Below are 18614 nucleotides of genomic sequence, written 5' to 3'. Positions count from 1 at the left end.
GTTTATTAACAGTGTAGTTTGAAGTGTCTGTTTTTCACTGCCTTTACAAATGAATAGCTCGGAAAGATTTCACTCCTCTCCTTAGAGACATTCAGGGTAAAGAGGCTTTTAAAATATATAAATATGTAACTTTAAAGCCCCTTTAGAGCTTACCCATAAGAAATTCCTAGGCCTTGACTGTTAAGAGGGAAAGCACCGGTGGGGATTAGTTATTTTGGTCTCTTCTTGCTCCAAGAGCCTTCCCAGTCCTGCTAAGGTTGGCAGTTTTCACGTCATGAGGTCTAGACACCCCCGTTGCTGAGTGCCTCCCCCCGCGCTCCGACGCCCAGGCGGCTCCTCCAGCGCGTGCCCTGGGAGCTGGGGGGCAGGACGGGCAGATCGCTCAGCCTGCCGCGCCTCGCCTGGGGCTCTGCTCCGGATTTTGGCCCTGACGTGTGACACCAAAATTAACTTTATTATGGCTATTTATGAAATAATTGTGGCTGCTGGGAATGCTTTGCGGGAGGCACAGCCCCTAACAAACAGGACCGCCTACTGCCGTCGCAAGCCCGAACACTGGGCTGTTTCTAAGATCCAGCGGGGCAATTTTTAAGCATCTTGTTAAGCACGCACCTGGAAGGAATGCTAAAATCTTCTCTTAATTTTCCTCTTTCAGCACCATCCCCAGCGTCGCACGCTGCTGGTCGCTGCGTGTGTGATGCCTGCAGCAATACCTCCTCTGCGTGCCCAAGTGCACGGGCTGCTCCAGGAATAGCTCGTTGTTTATACGCCTTTCCAAATCCCACTGCATTTCCCTTGGCTCCACACCAAGCTACACAGGCCTGTTCCTCCCCTGTTCCAGGCACAAGGCTTGGTGAATGCACGGGGTGTTTAATGGGAAGAGTAAATCCTCTGCACCCAAGAGCATCCCCTGCACCAGGAGAATGACGTGGGTCCCGTGGCTTCAGCCCCAGCGTTGCAGTGGAAGGACCGTTGGCTTCAGAAAGATCTTGATCGGTAAATCCTTCCCCTCGTGGTGAGATAAAGTCAAGCATCTTTGATTTATATTTCCTTGCTACATTACTTCATGCCTATGCAATGTCTCCATGGACATGTATTAAATTCTAAATGCTTGCGATACAAATAACGAGAAAAAGTAGATTTTATTCCTGGATGAGCGCTGGCCGTTTCCATCAGCCTCGACCCCTTCATCGCCACCCGTGTGATGAAGAGCCATCCACTAGAGAGCAGTGTCACCCAGCCCTCGGCGCCCAAAAGCCATCACACCACCCCAAACCCAGAGCAGGAGGGACGCAGCCCAGGACCTGCACCTTGCAGGTGGGCTCCCCCCCGCCGGGGGCAGGGGCCAGGGGCCAGGGGCCGCCTGCTCCCTGGCGTGGCGAAGGGTGGGATGTCACCGCGCCGGCGGACACCCTGCTCGTGTCACAGCTCTCCGCGCGTCCGCTGGGTACGGCGCGCCAGCCGAGCGACCTGCGCCCGGGCTTCGAAGGCCCAGATACGGCTCTAAACACACCTAAGCACCCTAATATCCAAATATGTGGGGGGAGGACCCTGACATTCTGGGTGCAGCATCTCTTTGGGGAGAAACAGAGCGCAGAAGAGAGCGGAGAACCGAAGCAGCACAGAAAAGTCTCTGCTCGGGGCTGGGTGGATTAATTTACTTTAACAGCTCCCAAAACGCCTCTAATGCCACCCTCGAGCACCTTTCTGAGGAAGGGAAATAAAGGCCATAAATTTTCTTTGCATTAAGCGTTTTGGCAATGTGATGTTTGGTCCTTTTCTAAGGCTGATGTGCCTCAATCTTGCGCTAGCACGGAAGAGGAGGGAAACCAAGGGGAAGGAAGGTCAGGCAGCTCGGGCAAAAGCTGCGGGCAGGGATGGCTCCTGCACTGTCCTTCACAGGCACGTGGACTTCGGGAGGCGCAAAGACTGCCCTGACTTCGGAAGCCGAGGAGAAAAATATCAGTAGACAAAAAGGAACCAGACACAGTGAACAAGTTATTGAAATGGATTTAAAAGAGGGGGGAAAAAGTGCAATGTTTTTTGTTTTCAGTCCAAACCACGTAAAATGGACCCACCAACACTGGCCACGGGGAGGCCACAGACCCATTACCCCGGCGCTCGAGTCCACGCGGGTCCAATTGCTGGGGCTCACGCCCCGGCTGCTGGAGAAGCGGCTGCGCCCGGGGGGTATTGGGTGACCTAACGGCACTGGGGGGGCCCTGCAGCGGCACCCCTGGGGAGGGCCCAGAGCGCAGGTTAACCCAGACTGAACAGCTGGGGGGGGCCAGGACAGCCCCCGCGCCTCAGCCCGTCAGCAAAGCGCCCTCCCCTGCCGCTGCGCCGTGACTCCAGGCAGCTCTGTGGCGTTTAGGGAAAGGACCCAATTAAACCTTTAAAAGCAACAAGCTTCTTGGAAAATGAAGTGCTGTTATCCGAAGAAGCAACTTGATAAACATCTCCAGTAGGGATAATTAAGCAGGAGAACTGCTCTCATCTGCATGCTGCACAGCCAGCTCCTCATCACGGTCCCGAGCCGAGGAGGCTGGATTCAAATATTTAGTGAAGCGACGGTTTTTTTCTCTGTATGAGAACCACCGTTTATGTGTTACAAGAACAGCGATTTTTTACCAACTTGTTTTTAATTTCCTGCTAAACAAAATTCTAAAAACAAGCATTTGGGAACCATCAAAATGCTCTGCTATAATTTTAACTCTGTTTAATGTACTGCAAAATATTGTAAATATTCTGCTGTTGGAGTACTCCATTTTTCTTTCACCATCCTCCCCAAAATGAAATGTATTTGTATATGTCTTCCTATCATACGTTTTGCTCTTAAGAAACCTGCATTTTCCTATAGAGGAACGGTGCTGGAATGTTCCAATGAACTCCAATGTACTAAGAAACTGCAGCTGATGCCCCGTTAATAACATGCATTTGCAGAAAAGGCACTTTCACGAGTGCCAACAGAAAAACAATCAAGAATTTAAAAGAAAACAGCATGTTGGGATTGTTGCTTGTGTAAATGACCTCCGGGAAGAGAACTGGATCAGAATAAGAAATTGTTCAAGTTTGCATTATAACAAACAATAGTTTGCAAAAAAATAAAACGTTTTCTTTAAATTCTAACACAGGGGAAAAAAAAGCTGAAAAGATGCTTGGGAAGGGATTTTTATGATTGAGTACATAAAAAAAATACCCAAGTAACTATTGTCTTTGCAGAGGGAAAGGAAGCTCATGTGCTCTGGCTTCACTGGGAAAAGGACCTTCCAGCTGAGCTGTAGTCCTCAGTGTCCGAAGGAAAGAGGCCATAGGAAGAGAAATCACTAGTAAATTGCTCATGAAGACGCACAATTTGCTGCCAATAGGTTTAAAACAGTTCCAAACCAGAGAGTTGAGAGGAAGAGGAGGAAAAAGGGAAAGAAGGGGGGCAGAGGAAGGGGCTGCGATGGTGCGGGGCGGCAGTCCCGTAGGGACGGATGGGGCAGGGCTGGCTGGGGCTCCAGCCCCTGCTGCAAAACCAGGATGGAGGGTTGCTTGAAATCCTTCATTTCGGCCTCTGCGTTTGCTTTCGTTACCGCTTTGCCCCAGCGTTCCCAGGCACGACCCCGCAAGCCGGCTGGACGTGAGCCCCGGTGCGAGGCGGGAGAGCGTGGCCGCTCCCTCTCGCTGCCCCGCGCCACAGATTTCAGAGGCAAAGAAATGCGTTTTGACACATCTTGTCTATTTGCGGGTGAGAGGGGCTGTTGTGAATCGTCTCCGTCCCCCTCCTGGGCCCGGGGAGCTTTGGGGTGGGGGAAATTCACACAGGCAGGGCGGCCTGAGAGTCATCGCTCCGGTTTACTCCTGCCCTCCAAAATCCTCTCCCAGCCCTCAAACCTGGCCCTGGGGCTATCAAACAACAAAGAAAAGTCCAGGAAAGGGTTGTAGAGCACTGCACATATCAAACTGAACAGGCTTTTGCTGAAGGTTTGAGGCTCACGCTTTGTAGCGGCTATTTGTGTTTCCTGTTCCTTGAAATAAAATGAATTCCATTAACACAAAGTGGAAGAAAACGGGATTTTTGCTGGGGGAGGTGAGGGGAGAGAGGCTTCAACTCTGAACCTCCAGCCCAATTTTCTCATCAGAAACCAGCGCAGAGAAGAAAAAACAAACCCTCTCCCAACTGCTCTTCCTGCAATTAGGGAGCGATCAGCTGCCAAAGTGTGTGCCTGGGGCTTCGCTTTCCCTAAACTGTTTATTTTATTGGAGCACAGACGACATTTGGAAGGGTTTAGGCAAGCAGAGGTGCCCTGTTGCCTGTGCCGCCCTGGTGAGAGCCAGAGCACGAGGCAGCTGCCCGCCTGGCCCCAGGTCGCTGCCCGAGGACGCTTTCACCAGGGCCAGGAGCTGATGTCGCCCCTCGTTTTCCCCTTGTCCCCTCGATCCTTGGCACATCGTCCATTTCAAGCCAAACCCCTGCCCTTCCCACCGCTGGGCCAACACCTCTGGTGTCCAAAGAGCCCTCAGGTTTGAATCCTGGCACGGGTCCTGATGCGCTCGTAGGTCGAGCAAAGGGAAAGCACCCACCTGGGTTTCAGCCTGACCGCGGACACATTTCACACAGTTTTTGGGGGGACATGTACCTCTTTGCCCACCCAGGGTGGAGGATGGCCAAGCCTGCAGCCGCCCCATCGCTATGGGGCTGGTGCCCTCCAACCACGTCTACCAGGAACGGGAACAGCCCCCAGCTCTCACGGCGAGCGCCCAACCGACACACCACAGGTCTCCCAGGCATTTATGTCAGCAGGGGCTGCACAGCGAGATTTAGGTTGGATATTAGGAAAAGCTTCTTCACTGAAAGGGCGGTCAGGCCCTGGCACAGGCTGCCCAGAGAGGTGGGGGAGTCACCGTCCCTGGGGGTATTTAAAAGACGTGTAGACGTGGCACTTCAGGGCACGGTTTGGGAGACACGGTGGTGTTGGGTTGGGGGTTGGACTTGACCTTAGAGGTCTTTTCCAACCTCTATGATTCTGTGAGAAGGTCTTGGCTGCAGAAGTAACCGGCTGCCAAATGAAGAGGAGACGGGCAAACTGAGACAGCCAAGCTGAATGCCTTTCACCTGATGTTTGACCTTGCTATCAGTTTTGAACTGTAATTTGCACATCTATCAAGGCAAAAAAGTTCTGTTCTGCGTGGTTTTTCAATAAACAGACATTATGTTGGCCAGGAAAGCCCTTGTGCTGTCACCGTCCTGTTCCCCTGCAGGGGCATACGATACTCACGGAGGGACGAGACCCCTGGGCATTAGGCAGCGTTAAGCTAATGAGACTTGACCGGTGTGTGACTGCTTCCTTGCGTCCTCCCTGCGCCGGGAGATGCAATCTGCTTTACATTAACGTGCACAGAAAATAGCGGGTCCCGCTCAGCACAGCAGAACAGAGTGGCCATTGTAACCTCAGCTTTCATCAACTGAGGAATAACAGTGTACAACCTGATCCACTACTAATTCCCTGCTCATGTCTTCAAAAGAAAAAGGGACTTTTTTTGTAGCTTTTTCATATTCTGTTCCAATGAGAGGATTTAATAGTACTCCTGTCCGCCTCTCTTTACAGCAAAAAATTGCTCACTGGAGCAGGGGGTTGAACCTGCTTTATTTGCATCCGATGCGTTCCTTTTGCTCTTGGGCACGGTTGCTCTTGCAGCGTTGCTACCTGCTCACAAAGCTATTTCATTTTAATAGACCCTTTTCGTGAGCCCAGGGTCAGCAGAAAGCAGCCGCTACCATTTCTGGGGCTGCAAAAGAGAACAGGCAACAACGAATGTCTTTAACTGCCCAGAGAAAAACCTTCTTCCCCCAGCACTTCATTGCTTTTGGCAGGTTAATTCCCCGCTAATGTTGGGGATTTCAGCATTCATCTCCCCTAAAAAGATGAAACCCGAGCTAATAGCGGAGGTGAAGCTGCCTGCCAAGACTGCCTTTCGGCTGGGTACAGCAGAAAAGTCATTTGATATGCTGCTCTTTACAGCAAAACATCAGTGCTGCCCAGCTCCCCGAGGCCCTACAGCGCTGCCAATTCTGCCGGACAAGCAGGAAAACCACAAAATCCTTCCCTGAACGTTCCCTGACTGGCTGTGTAACCTCCTTGCCTTTCTGCTAAAAGACAGGCCCTGTTATCAGTTGTATCAATAAAACCACGAATCGATCACCCCCTCCCGTTCACCTTTCCGAACGCAACCGTTTTTCCCTCTTCTCCGATTTCTGTACCCACCACCGATGACGTTTCGTGCTGCTGTGCTCCGAGCTGGCTATTAGAGGGGAAATGAGCGACGCTGGAGGGATCAGCCCAACAACAAATCTTCCCGAGGCAAGTAATTTGTCCATATTATGTGAACACACATTTATTTTTTTCCCCAAGTCTCCAGCTCATCCCCTTCGGGATGACGAGCCACGCTTTAGGACTCAGAGGCCAGCATGACCCAATAGCTGATTAAACTGGGGGTCGCAGGAGAGGGCTCACTCCAAATGAGCATTTCTCTTAGCCAAGATGCTGCCGAGGAACAATCCTCATCCCCACCAGCAAGGTGAGGCGTGACCGTCACGAGGCAGCGAGCACGCAGGGAGGCCAGCACACGGGGGTGGCTTCCTCCCAACCCCCCCAGCTGCCCAGTCTGACGCTAACCCTGGACAAGGGGAGGGCGAAACACCTGGAAGAGCATATTGCCACCCTGGGCTACACGTTGCTAGCCAAGAGAGGTCAGCCTCGGGGCTGAATGCCCCGTTCCTCACGGATGGGGATGTGTCAAAACGCAGGCTGCCGTGGGTTGGCAAGACATGCAAAAGCCAAAGCTGAGCAGTGAACACGGGCAGGGTCTGCACTCTGCGGTTTGGGCTCCCTTTTCCTGGAGGTGCCAGCCAGCCCCTTTTGAGATGCAAAAGATCCTTCTGCACTTTCCTGAGTGCCGGCGGGATGCTCGGCCAGTGGCCGAAGCGGGCTGTTTTCTCCATCGCCAAGGGACCCCCCGACGCGGGGTGAGTGGGGACCTCAGGGCCCGGCTCCCGGGGGACAGATGGAAACGCCTGGTTACGAGCAACCGGAGCAACCAGGGCTGCAAGAGGCTGGGCTGGAGATGCAGGAGCCCGTGCCAGGAAAGCTCCAGCCGTGCCGGCTGCCGGTGTGCTCGCACGCTTCATTGCAGTCCTGCTGCAACCTGCAGCCCGCTCCTCGCATCTCCTCACAGCCTTCTCTGGTCCAACCCTCCCCGCGTGGGCTCTCCCACTCCTGCCAGCCCAACAGCGATGCACACGGGAAAAAACAACCCAGATCCAGCCCAAACACACCTCAGTGCCCCTTCGAAACGCTTGACGCCCAGCTGCCACCGGCCAAAGCCTTTGTGCTGAAAACCTCGGTCCAGCCCCGCTCCTCCCCGCGGCCGCAGGGAACTGCGGTGCCTCCAGCGCCCCATCGCCGTCCTCCTTTGCACCGCTCCTTTAAAGCATTATTGCCCTTCAACGAGAGCAGCAGCGGGCACGGGAGATGGAAACTTGCCCCACCAGCGAGTCGGAGCCCCGAGCCAAAATGATGGATGAGCTCACTGAACACCTTCATTTACCACCACTAATGATGCGCGATGGGAAAGGGCTTGGGAAAAAATTTAAAAAGCCTCTATCAACGCTTCGTCATAAAGCCTGATTCTCCTAATTGGGAAATATAGCCGGGGGTGACGGCCACGCCGGGGCGGGCGGGTAATTAGAAGGGCATCGCTGCCTGGGGGAGCGACAGAGGTGGCGCGGTGGCGGGGGACCAGGCCCGGGGCAGGGCAGCAAACTGCCCCTCACCGGCTGACAAGGGACCAAGGCAGCCGTTGTTTTAGACAAGACAAATAATCACAGGGTGTTTGGAGGACTTCCAAGGCAGGGAGGAAGCGCGCGCGTGTGGGGATTAATTATTTCACCAGCTGATTCCCTCATTTAATAACAATTTCTACTAGTCGATTCCCAGCTCCGCAGCCCATGTTGTGAGGATAGATTTAAATAATCGCTGCCATGTGTCAAAAGCAAATCTAATTTCCACTGCCCCCAGAAGCAGAGGAAGTGGAGGAGTAATTATTTTAAAAAAATTAAAAATCACACTTTTCACAGTCAAAGGCCTTTTCTAATCAGGCACGGGACTAGAAAACATATTTAGGAGACCACAGGCACCTAAGTGCACGGAGGCGGAATGGATGTTCCCGCCAAGGGGAGGAAAACTACCGCGTTACCCCTTAGTTGCAGGAGGGGAGAGGAAGGCAGAGGAGGAGGAGGGTGGCTTGAAATGGAGGTTTGAAGTCGCAGGCAGTGCCTGTGACTGCCTGAAGCTTTTAAGGCTGCAGCAAGAGTGTGAGCAAGCTCAGAAAAGCATGGAGGGAGGAAGGGACGTCCTGCTGCTGTGCAGCACCTCGTCCCAGCCGCACGGCCAGATCTTTCTTTTTTTACTTCAGGGTATTTTCTAGTACTTCTGGCTGTCAGTTCATTTGCGCAACGAGGGAGCAGCAAAGGCAATTCAAGCATTTGTCAGGGTCCATATTCATCAGTGTGGAAAAAAAATGGTACTCTGCGTTTTGGGTTAATTGCTTAACGTTCTGGAGCAATGCAGAGGACTTTCGGAGGGCAACAAACAGCGTAAGGGCTCATTTTACAGAGTGAGTCAATGGAAAACCTGAAGCCCCTTCCAAGGCAACAGCTTGCCCTGTAGCACTTACCCGGGTGGCATTTCAATATGCATGCATTATTCACAGTTCAGCTCCAGCAGCTTAAAAAGTAGGTCTTTGCTAACGCCAACTCCCGACCGAGCAAGGTGCGAGGGGGCTGGCCTGGCAGCTCGGCCGGCGCACGGGAAGGAGCTGCAGCCTCGCCACGGTTAGGTAGCTCGAAGGGATAACCTCTCCATCAGCAACGTGACGGTCGCGAGATGATACCTGGCTCACCAGCAATTACCCTGCAGCTGAGCAGAGGAGGGAGCCAAACCGAGCGAGCCAGGACGCGCTGATGCTGGATGACACGGGCGAAGCCAGGGAGCAGCCGGTTACGCGCCGAGAGGTTTAGCAGGTCAGCTCTACCACAGGAACAGAGATCAGAACCGACGCAGGACAGGAACCTGGATCATAGCTGGGAAGCCCTATTTGCGGCGCGTCTCGTCCGACTGATGGGCAGCCTCAGGGGTGATAACCACACGTCTGCATTTCCTGCACCCCGTAACGCTGCAGAGATCCCTAATGCTGCCCAGCAAAGCACCCAAAACCAGGAGACACCAACCCAAGGGCATTGAGCCCCGCTGCAGGGCATGACTCTGACCACCCCAAGTGATGCTCTACAGCTGTTGTGGGACACACAAACCCACGTCCCAGCCAAAAGCAATGCTGGCTGATGCCTTCTTTCAAAGCATCCCTGCCAGGAGTTATTTCAGGCAGGAGAGATTCCTCTGAAGAGGCATTTACCGTTGGTAAGCAAAGGGGCACGGCCTCGAGCAGCAAGCTCTCGGTGGCCGAAGCAAACTCCCTATTTCCAAGTCAGCTTACACCAGCTCCAGCCCCACGTATCCGAGAGGCCAGAACCAGACTTTGCTGCTGAGCCACGTTCTCCCCAACGGCCAAACCTGACTGCTCCCCCCACTAGCGACCAGCAGCCCCAGACATCGAGCTGGCTTCTTCAGATTAGACAGACGCTCATCCCACCGCTCGCGGCACCAGATCTCTCTTCCTTTGCAGCCAGTGCCTCTGGCCCTCGTGCTCCAAGTGCTGCATCATCACACTGCCCTACATTTTGTTCTCCCCAGATTTGCTGAAAGCTTGCAAATTCAGGCTCAGCCCCTAATGCTCTGCTTGCACACCCGTGTCCCGAGGTCCTGAGAGTCCCGAGGCAGCCACGGTACTTTCCGATACAGCGAGGACACCGTGCTCGCTCCCCACGGCCACGAGCCCTCTGCAAGCAGCAGCACTCTGTGCCTCCTCACCAGCTGCCAAAAAGGCGTTTCTGGACATGCAGTGCTGGGATTTGGCCTGTTTAATCACCACGTCATCTGCCCTAAATCTCTTCGGTCCAACTATCACCAGAGCCAACGCAGCAAGCGAATGCCCAGCTTCCCCCCACTCCCTTGCTTCAGCAGAGCGATGCTTGCTGCCAACATGCAGGAGATTTTAGGAAAAACATGGTTCTGGTTGCCCATGGCTCGCTCAGCCCCACGCTGTTTAGGAAGCTGTGCTGAGTCAGCAGAAAACCATCCCCGTACATCAAACCTTGGGGCTGATCTCTTACCTCCTGCGGTTTTTCAGTGCCGGTGGCAGCGGCTGGAGCTTAAGGCTTGAGGCTGCAGAGCACAAACATGCTATAAACACCCTCAGTGCGGGAGCTGGGAGGCACCTTTCTTCAGCCAACTCCATTAGATGTCAATAGGATGGCACAGACTAGACTAGACTAGACCAGACCAGAACAGTTTCCGTTGGAAGGGACCTACAACGATCATCTAGTCCAACTGCCTGACCTATTCAGGGCTTGAATAAGCATATTATTATTAAGCAGGTACGAGCAGCCGTGTGTTGCCCCAGCAAACCCCTCCTGGGCAGTAAGGTCACAGCACCACGCTCTCCGCAGCCGTGCCAGCCCACGAATCGCCTGCTGGCCTGCAGCAGCCTGATGTATCATCTGATTTCAGCCAGATGATTTCAACTCGCTGAGCATCTGGGAAATTTAACCACTGCTTTCATCCCTGTTGCACAAATAGGGCCCCACGGCAAACAGCCCTGGCTGGGAAGGCTTCAGGCAGTGCCCAGCAACAGTCCCACCTTCCAGATGCTGCTGCAATATTCGGCAGAAATAACTCGTTTCCACCCCAAACCTGCCGATCTGGTGGCCAGATAACTCTCAGTGGAAATGAAGAACAAAATGGGTGGTTTAACCACCTGCTTACCCTCCCTGTCCGGCGCATTTCGGGGTGTGTGAAACGCCCACGTTTCCCAGCAAATGTGGGGAGCAGACCTGAGAGCTCTCGCTACAGCAGGCGCAGCAGAAATCAAACTCCCCCTGAATATCAGCAACAAGCCAACGGGATGGCAGCTGCTTTAGCTGCCACGACCAGCATGGTGCAGAATTATTTCTTAATCGCAGCACTCAAATATTCGCTCCCCGAGAACTGCAGCGCTTCACCTTTCCCCCCACAACAGGCATTTAGTTTGCTCACTGTTTAGTCCTGCCTTCATCACACCAAAGGTCATTCCACTGTCTCTGACTCTTTAAATTCAACAACAAAATCTGTAGCGCTTTCCTTTCAAGCCTCTCTCGGCCTCCCCTGGGAAAGACAAGTCACCCTGTCATCTGGTGCAGACTGATGCGTGCTGACATGTCGAGGGTCCCTGGCAGGGGCACCCCCCCGGGCTTGAGCGGCTTCTCCTCTCTGTGAGGCATCTCAATGGCTTTTTCTCCCTGGCCGGACCCTGCCTGAGGTCAGCCTCTGCACAGATTTCCTCTGAGGACTGTGCTTTCAACTGTTGAGGGCTCTCCAAAGCACAGGAGCAAGGAGAAATGGGTCTGCCCTGCTGAAGACAGATGAAGAGGGCAGAAAAATCCCTGCGATGGAAGGGCAGCTCGGGACCAAGCACCGGCCGTATCTGGGCTCTCCCTTGAAAGGGAGCTCGGCTCCCGGCCCGTGCAGGGGACGCGATGCAAGCCCAAGCCAAGGAAGGATCAGCCCAGCACCGTCACCGCGTTGTGCTGCTCTAATGTGCTCCCACTTTGTTCGCTGTTTTTTTTCTATGAAGAGAGAAGGGCAGGGAGGCATTGGGTGAGCTACAGCCTGCGGCGAGCCCCTGCGGGGCTCACTGAATGGCGGGATGCTGCAGACCCTGGAAAATCTCACCTCCGCACGGCACTAATGCCACTAAGCACCACTGCAAAAGCATAACCACCCTGGGCCACATCGAGGTCTCCCAAGTCCAGATCCTGTGTCTGGATGTTAGTTAATGTCTCGGTGAAGGATCCAGAGCTTTATTCAGTTACTCCTCCCCGGAAAACCCTCACAGCCTCCCCTGCTTTAGACTTCCTGAGACAGAGGTTGTGCCTAAACTACGGTGTTAAACAGCCACTGATGAAGCTGTCCTTAACCCCTTTCTGACCTCCCCGTGCTTTTGGGCCCTTCAGCATCACCGGACAGGGAGAGCCGGGTGAAAAAGCAACTGCTGCTGTTTGTTTCGAGCCTGCTACTTGCCGATGCCGAAGCTTTGCTGTAACGATGGCACGCTCGTTTGGCTGCTTAGCTGGAGGAAGCGTCCTCGCTGCACCGTCAGGTCTGTCCCTCCCCGTCTGACGCGCACACGCTGATTCAGGGGTAAAGTGCGCACCAGGGACAGCCTAACCCCGGTATTGATACCCCACTAGCCTTAAAAGAGCATTATTTAAAGCGAAAGCTGCTTAGTGCTGTACATTATTGACTTTAAAATGACTTATCTTGGTTTTTTAGTCCTCTCTCATCCAGCAGACGTGTATCTTTCTCCAACTGGATGAAATCCTTCCCCTCTTCCCACCCAGCTTAGCCTGCGCTGCTGACCTGCAGTGGATGATTGCTGGCCTATTCATCCCCTCCCCTCCAACACCACACGCTGTTCCCACGTGGTTCACTAAAGTTCTGGATAGTCTCTAAACGCCAGGCACGCCAGATGGGATGTCTTCACGTTAAACAGCATTTTTTGAGAGAGATTCATCAGATTTTCCTACATAGCAAGGAGGAGCGCTGCGATGCCCGCCCGGCTGTAGATAGCTGCATCTCAGCAGGGTGCCCTCGAAGGGTGACGGTTTCCCAGGGAAAAGCCGACCCCCGGCAGCCAGGCTGGAGCCGGTGGGGATGGGGCGGCCGCCCGGTGCCGCGAGGGGCCAGGGCGCAGGCACCGCTGCTCGCCAGCACCGCCCGCTTTTTTGGGAAGGGGCTTGGCCATATTTAACCCCAGGCTTAACCTGCCCGTCCCACTTGCTCAAACCCTTCTGCCGGAGTGCCAGCATGGAGCAAAGAAATTCTGGCCAGCTCCCTGGGTGCATGCTAAGGAACAGCCCCAGAAGGCTGCTCCGGATCAGCCGTGTTGGAAAATGGCCTCTCCACAAACAAAGCAGCCCCTGAGCAGGCAGTCTTGAAGCCACAGAGACCAGCAGAGAGCAAAAATACAGAAGATGCTGTACTTCCAGTCACACATGTGCCAAAGGGAACAAACTGGCGGATATAGGACGTGCCCCATGGCCATGAAGGAGATAGAGGTGAGAAGGACAGAGGTGTTGAAAAGCGCACTCCTGTGAGACACGCTGTAAAATCACCCACATCCAGATGTTTCTCCCGACTCCTTATTGTCTCCTGGTACCTCAAAAGAGTTTTTTTTTTCCCTTCCTGTTTCCCCGGGGCATATGCCTGAACCACAGCAAACCTGCTCGTTCGTGGCCGAGAGCCGCATCAGCCAGCCGCCACAGCGCCGCTGGAAGGCAGCCCCCTCCCATGCGGACCTCTTCAGGGTTGCAACGGTTTCCAAACACTTCTGCCAAAGTATAGAAATTACTCTGGTTTTCGTGTACGTTGGCCGACGCTGTGCGTGCCAGACCGAACCGAGGGCGCTGCTGGAGGCAGTACCTGCGTGCCAGGCACCCTCGGCGCCGCGCGGTGCCGGTGCTGCCCTGGGGTTTGCCCGCCGGGGCCAAGCCGGCTCTGTCCGATACTGGCGTTAACACCGCCCCTCATCCCGCCCTTGCTCTCGTTACTGGGGCAATTCATTAATAAGGCTGAGCGAAGTGCTTGATCAGTCCGAGGCCAGTGACTTAGGAGAAAGGCTAAGCAAAAAGATACCGTGAGATAATCGGGGGCAGACGCGCTACAGGTAGGGTGATGCTCGCGGTGAGCAGCCCTGCCGCGGTGCGGGGCAGACCAGTCACAGCCTCGAGCTGCAAAATCACGCGGCACATCTCTGACAGCAGCCAAGGGAGAGGTTTTTTTTTTTGTCTTGTTCATCTTCCCCTTGTTTTCCACTCTCTTTCCCAAAATCTTAGCTCCCTTCTGACTTCTGTGTCACTCCAGGTCTTCCCATCACGTTAAGTCACCCTTCTATTACGGGAGGATTACTCAGTCCCCGTGGTTAACCCTCACTGCTCCCAGTGCTCACACAGGGACACCCCTTTGCATCAAGCGGATCTGCAGGACCTGCTGCCCAGAGACTCCCTGCGGCACGGCCAACAGCTGGCACGGCGCCGAGGGACAACCAGACACCAGGCGCTTTTGGTGGTGATTTAATATTTCCAGGGGAAAGTCTGGTCTGCCCTGGCCAGGCTGGGATTTGAATGCTGAACCATAGCAATGTGCAGAGATGAGATTCTAATTTCCAACCCTCTTGGTACTATCACAAAGGCAGGGGACGATAAGCTTGGCGACGGCCTCTCTTGTGCTCTTAGGGCAATTAAGAGAAAAAAAACATAGTAAATATCTCAATATTTCTAATGCTGCAGGATACACACAGGGAAAAGCTCTGCCCTGCCCCAGTAGAGCTCTTACCAACAACTGCCACGCACAAGCAGACAGCGGTTGGTGTTCAGTGCCGGCCCTGGGAAATGAATCGCTTTCTGCCTGCCTCCGGAGCGCAGCCTCCTCAGAGACAAGCAGAGCTCTGTGCTACAGCCGGAGGCGGCTGGGAGCTCTGCAGCGACGCGCCTGGGCGAAGACAAGGGCAAGCCCCGGCAGCCTCCTGCTGCGGAGGGTCCCAGCCAGTCCCGCCCTGCGCGGCGATGCAGCTTCCCGAGCCATCACCAAATCGCTGCCACCGCAGCAGGTGTTCAACCCGAGACGGACGTCAGCGCGAGGATATACAGAATCAGCGACCGCGCAGGTGGCACGAGGCTGCAGAGCTCGGTCATTGTGATACGACCCAGCAAAGGTCAGAAGACCCGCCACGGCCGGGAGCACCTCTGCCCCTCACCCACATCACCCTGTGAGATGCAGGACCCTACCTGTAAGCCAGGGCCAAGCATCCCACTGACGCAGCCTGACGGCCTCAGCTCCCAACCCCAGGCAGCCTGAAGAGCCACCAGGAACCAGAGTTTTCCTTTTCTCCATCCCAAACACACGCACGAAGTCTCAGGCCATGCAGGGGGGAGCGGAGGGTTGGAAACTGCCTGCCTTCCATTGCGAAGGCAGAGTGATTTGCGACACGCGCCGGAGTCACAGCACCAGGCAGCGCCCCAGTCTCGTTTTCGTAGCATTTGCGCCATATGCTGGAAAGCACTTTGCTGCTCTGTCCCTTTTGATCTGCAGGACAGATCAAACCAAACCCCAAAACAGAGCAAACCAAAGCCCCGCTGACACAGAAGAGATTGCCAACGCGTGGGTCCCAAAGGTCTCCCGCTCACATGTTCTCTGCTCTTCTGCGGCAGCTACCAAACGCCTGCTGTGCACGCACACACGTACACATAGACGGGATTTTAATGAAGACGAGACACTGCCTAATTCTTGCTCCAGCCTCCTCCCACCAACAGCGGATTTGTGTTGGATGCTCTGAAGAGACCGTTTGTTGCAGGAGCTACAACTTCTATCGCGCGCCCACAAGCTCCCGGCAGCAGCGGAGGATTTTCATCCACAAACATTCGTTCTCTTTCGCTTCTCAAAAGGAAGGGCACGTTATTCACGCACCAGGCTTCCCCACCCCCCGCCCCGTGACAGGGGAACTTTTGCTTCACCAGGGCTTTGTAAAGAACTGCAAGCAAGTATGAAATATCAGCGCCCCAGCATTCCTCGAGGACAGAAACGTTTTGTGCCCCTGATGAAATCAGGAGTGGGATGGTAAAAAGATCATTCCTACCAACAAAACAAGGCTGCTTAACCGCCGTAAGTTGGTCACTAAATCAAAACACGCTCCTCTCTTTTAACAGGCCTCCGTACCTGGCTGCCGGGTGCAATGGAGGGCATCCAACCCACAGTTAACCATGGGTTAAAAACTGCCACAGCCTGCTGGAGCCTCCAAAAGCTGCCACAAACTATTCATTTGCATTTTCAGCCAGGCATTTCCAAGATGATTTCTAGTGATTTCACATCAGAGGGTCTTAAGAGAGCAAAGGGGACTTCAGGCTGACCCCCAGGTGTAAAGGAGGACTCTGAACCATTCTTCCTCAGTGAAATGTGTTTTACGGGCGTGTTTCCACACCTCCTTTAACACCACGGAAAACAAAGCAATACCATGGAAAACCAAGCAAGCGGCGGTGCCTCGGTTGGAGGAGGTGAAATGGTTTGGGAAGAGGCAGGACGGGCAGCCCTCAGTGCTTTGGGTGCCACAGTGAAACGGGAGCTGGGGGGGCGAACAGAGGCGAAACGCCTCCAAACCGTTGCTATGCTGACCCTGAAAGGAAGGGAGAAAAGCACACTTCCAGCTGCCTCCAGCAGCAAGGGACCACCCAAACCCCACCAGCATGCCACCGTGGGCACGCCTGCCAAACCTGCCTTATTCCCCCTCCTGTCGGATGTTTTGGCAGGTTTCCACGGCATCACGCTTGATGCTCCAGTGAAGCCTTTGGGCCAAGCACTGGGCAAAATCCTGGGGAAGCGGCCTCCCGCATCCCACCGCAGCAGGATGCAAAGGCAATGGGAGATGCTTGCAGGTGAGGAACAACGGGGCCGGGAGAGGTGCTTGCGCGTCTTCTTTCAGCGCTGGAAAGCAACACGTTGCTTTTACAACTGAATAGGGTCTTGTTCAGGAAAAAGCAACTTGCCACACTCTTCCACTCTGAAGAAAAGGGGGTTTAGCTTTGCGTGCAGACAGGGAGCAAGGGGGGCTTGTCCCAGGCACACAGCACCCTTCTGCAGGGAAAAAACTATCAGGGGAAACCTATTCTCTGCATTTCCCCTTGTGAAGCTGATTCCTGCCTCCAAAAAGCAGCAGACACAGCTCCATCCTCCTCTCCAGGACAGCTGCTTTGGCAGCACCTATTTTCCCAGCCTCAGATCCAGCCTGTGGATGTGCAAACCCACGCTCAAACCCCAAACGGCCCCAGTCCCAAATGCGCCGTGGGCCTGGGTGCTGGGAGCAAGGCAGGAGCCCGAGGCAGGGCTGGAGCAGGATGAATCAAGCAGGGTTTTGCCCTCAGCAGCAGTATTTTCAGACCGTGCTGATGGAGCTGGCTTACGATGGATACGGCACGCTGTGGCTGCTGGGCCAAGCCCTGCAGATAGCAGGGGCTGGAGGTATCAGCCCTTAAACCAATGCCGGGGGGGGGTTACCTCCCGCCCTGGGCTGCCAGCTGTCCTCCCTGACTTGTTGCTTCGTCAGGAGCTGCTGCAAAGCAAGGTGTCACAGGGCAGCTCGGTGCTTGGTTCCTACCCAGGCGCTGCCGGTGCCGGAGGGATGCAGAAAGCGAGAGGAAACGGTCGCTGCATTTTCGGCCCTGCTTAGGCCAGGAAAATCAGAGAAAACAAACACCAGATTCTGTGTTACTTTATCATGCATAGCCCTGTAATTTGCACATATTACACGGAGAAGTACCTATTATGCAGGGGCTTTCACACCCCCAGTGCGGCTCCCATTGAGGCCTGGCCACAGGCGGTAATTTCCCTGCAGAAATGCATGGCAACAGAGGAAAAATAGCTGTTTGCTGCTTTCACCCTATTCATACCAACCCTCAGAGAGAGGCAGAAAATGACAGCTACTGTCAGACACTTTCATGATTAAATATATCCTCCACCTCAGAGAATTACAACACATTCGAGACAACTTTCCTAACCTGTCCTGAGAGAAAAATTACGGGTTTCGAGCTGCAAAACTGTTCGAGCTGCAGAACAACCAGTGCTGCCCAAGTGATGAGCCGCGAGCCAAAACGTGCGAGGCTGCAAGACCCCCTTGGCTGCGGAATTAGGGGCTCACCCTTCACACTGGCAATAACCTCCTGAGGTTATGCACGAGCAGAGCATCCCCGTGGGTGCTTGGTTCAGTCCCTAAGGGGAGTTAAAAAACAACAACAAAATGGAAAATTAGGCTTAAACTTTAAGAGAGTGAAGAAAATAAGTACCTAATATTCAGATCCTAAATCCACATGCAGGCTCCTGGGAAGAGACCTGACTTTTCCAGATACAGACCTCAGTGGTTCCCGGCGCACTTGTGCCACCTTCGTCGGACACGGCAGCTCCACATTCTCTTCACTGGCCTTGTCCCTCGCTACCACAGTTATCTTAAGAACCCAGTGGCTATTGTGGTAAAACACAATAAATTAGTATGAACAAGAACGCTCCTCGAGTGACTGAGGAGCAGCTAATTTCTCCGCAGACCGACATGTTAGAGCAATGCATAACAAAGCAGGAATGCGGTTTCGCAGTGACTAGTGCGGCTTGTCAAGTGGAGATGAAGGAATACTCTGTTTAAACTGGGATTTAGCCGAACAAGACCTAGTGCAGCAAAGCAATAAAGGGGCTTTTGGACTGGAATGAAGGAGAGAGACAGCTCAGAAAGCCTGTAAACAAGGTGGATGCTGCTAAGGGATGGGGGAAAGGCAGAGGGGAAAATCCTAGCAGCTGAGATGCACGGAAGCGCAAGGAACGATGTGGCATCCCGTGGAACAAGGTGACGTCCCACCGACCGATGTGACATCCCACCGCAGC

At 54.1% G+C, this 18614-nt stretch overlaps 1 protein-coding gene and 1 long non-coding RNA gene across 2 annotated transcripts in view; one reads left to right on the top strand and one right to left on the bottom strand.

The window, feature by feature from the left end:
* Positions 1–1485, top strand: part of LOC135316072 (uncharacterized) — a 29256-nt gene extending 27771 nt beyond the window's left edge. Inside the window, exon 3 of the long non-coding RNA XR_010375519.1 lies at positions 656–1485. This is a non-coding gene — a long non-coding RNA (uncharacterized LOC135316072). The remainder of the gene's footprint in view (positions 1–655) is intronic.
* The window catches only part of LRRC75A (leucine rich repeat containing 75A), a 91398-nt gene that overhangs the window by 10647 nt on the left and 62137 nt on the right, over positions 1–18614 (bottom strand). The gene's annotated exons all lie outside the window — the stretch shown is intronic.

Source organism: Phalacrocorax carbo, chromosome 17 (genome assembly GCF_963921805.1).
Source record: "Phalacrocorax carbo chromosome 17, bPhaCar2.1, whole genome shotgun sequence".
NCBI lineage: Eukaryota > Metazoa > Chordata > Aves > Suliformes > Phalacrocoracidae > Phalacrocorax > Phalacrocorax carbo.
This window is presented reverse-complemented; position numbering and strand designations above follow the sequence as displayed.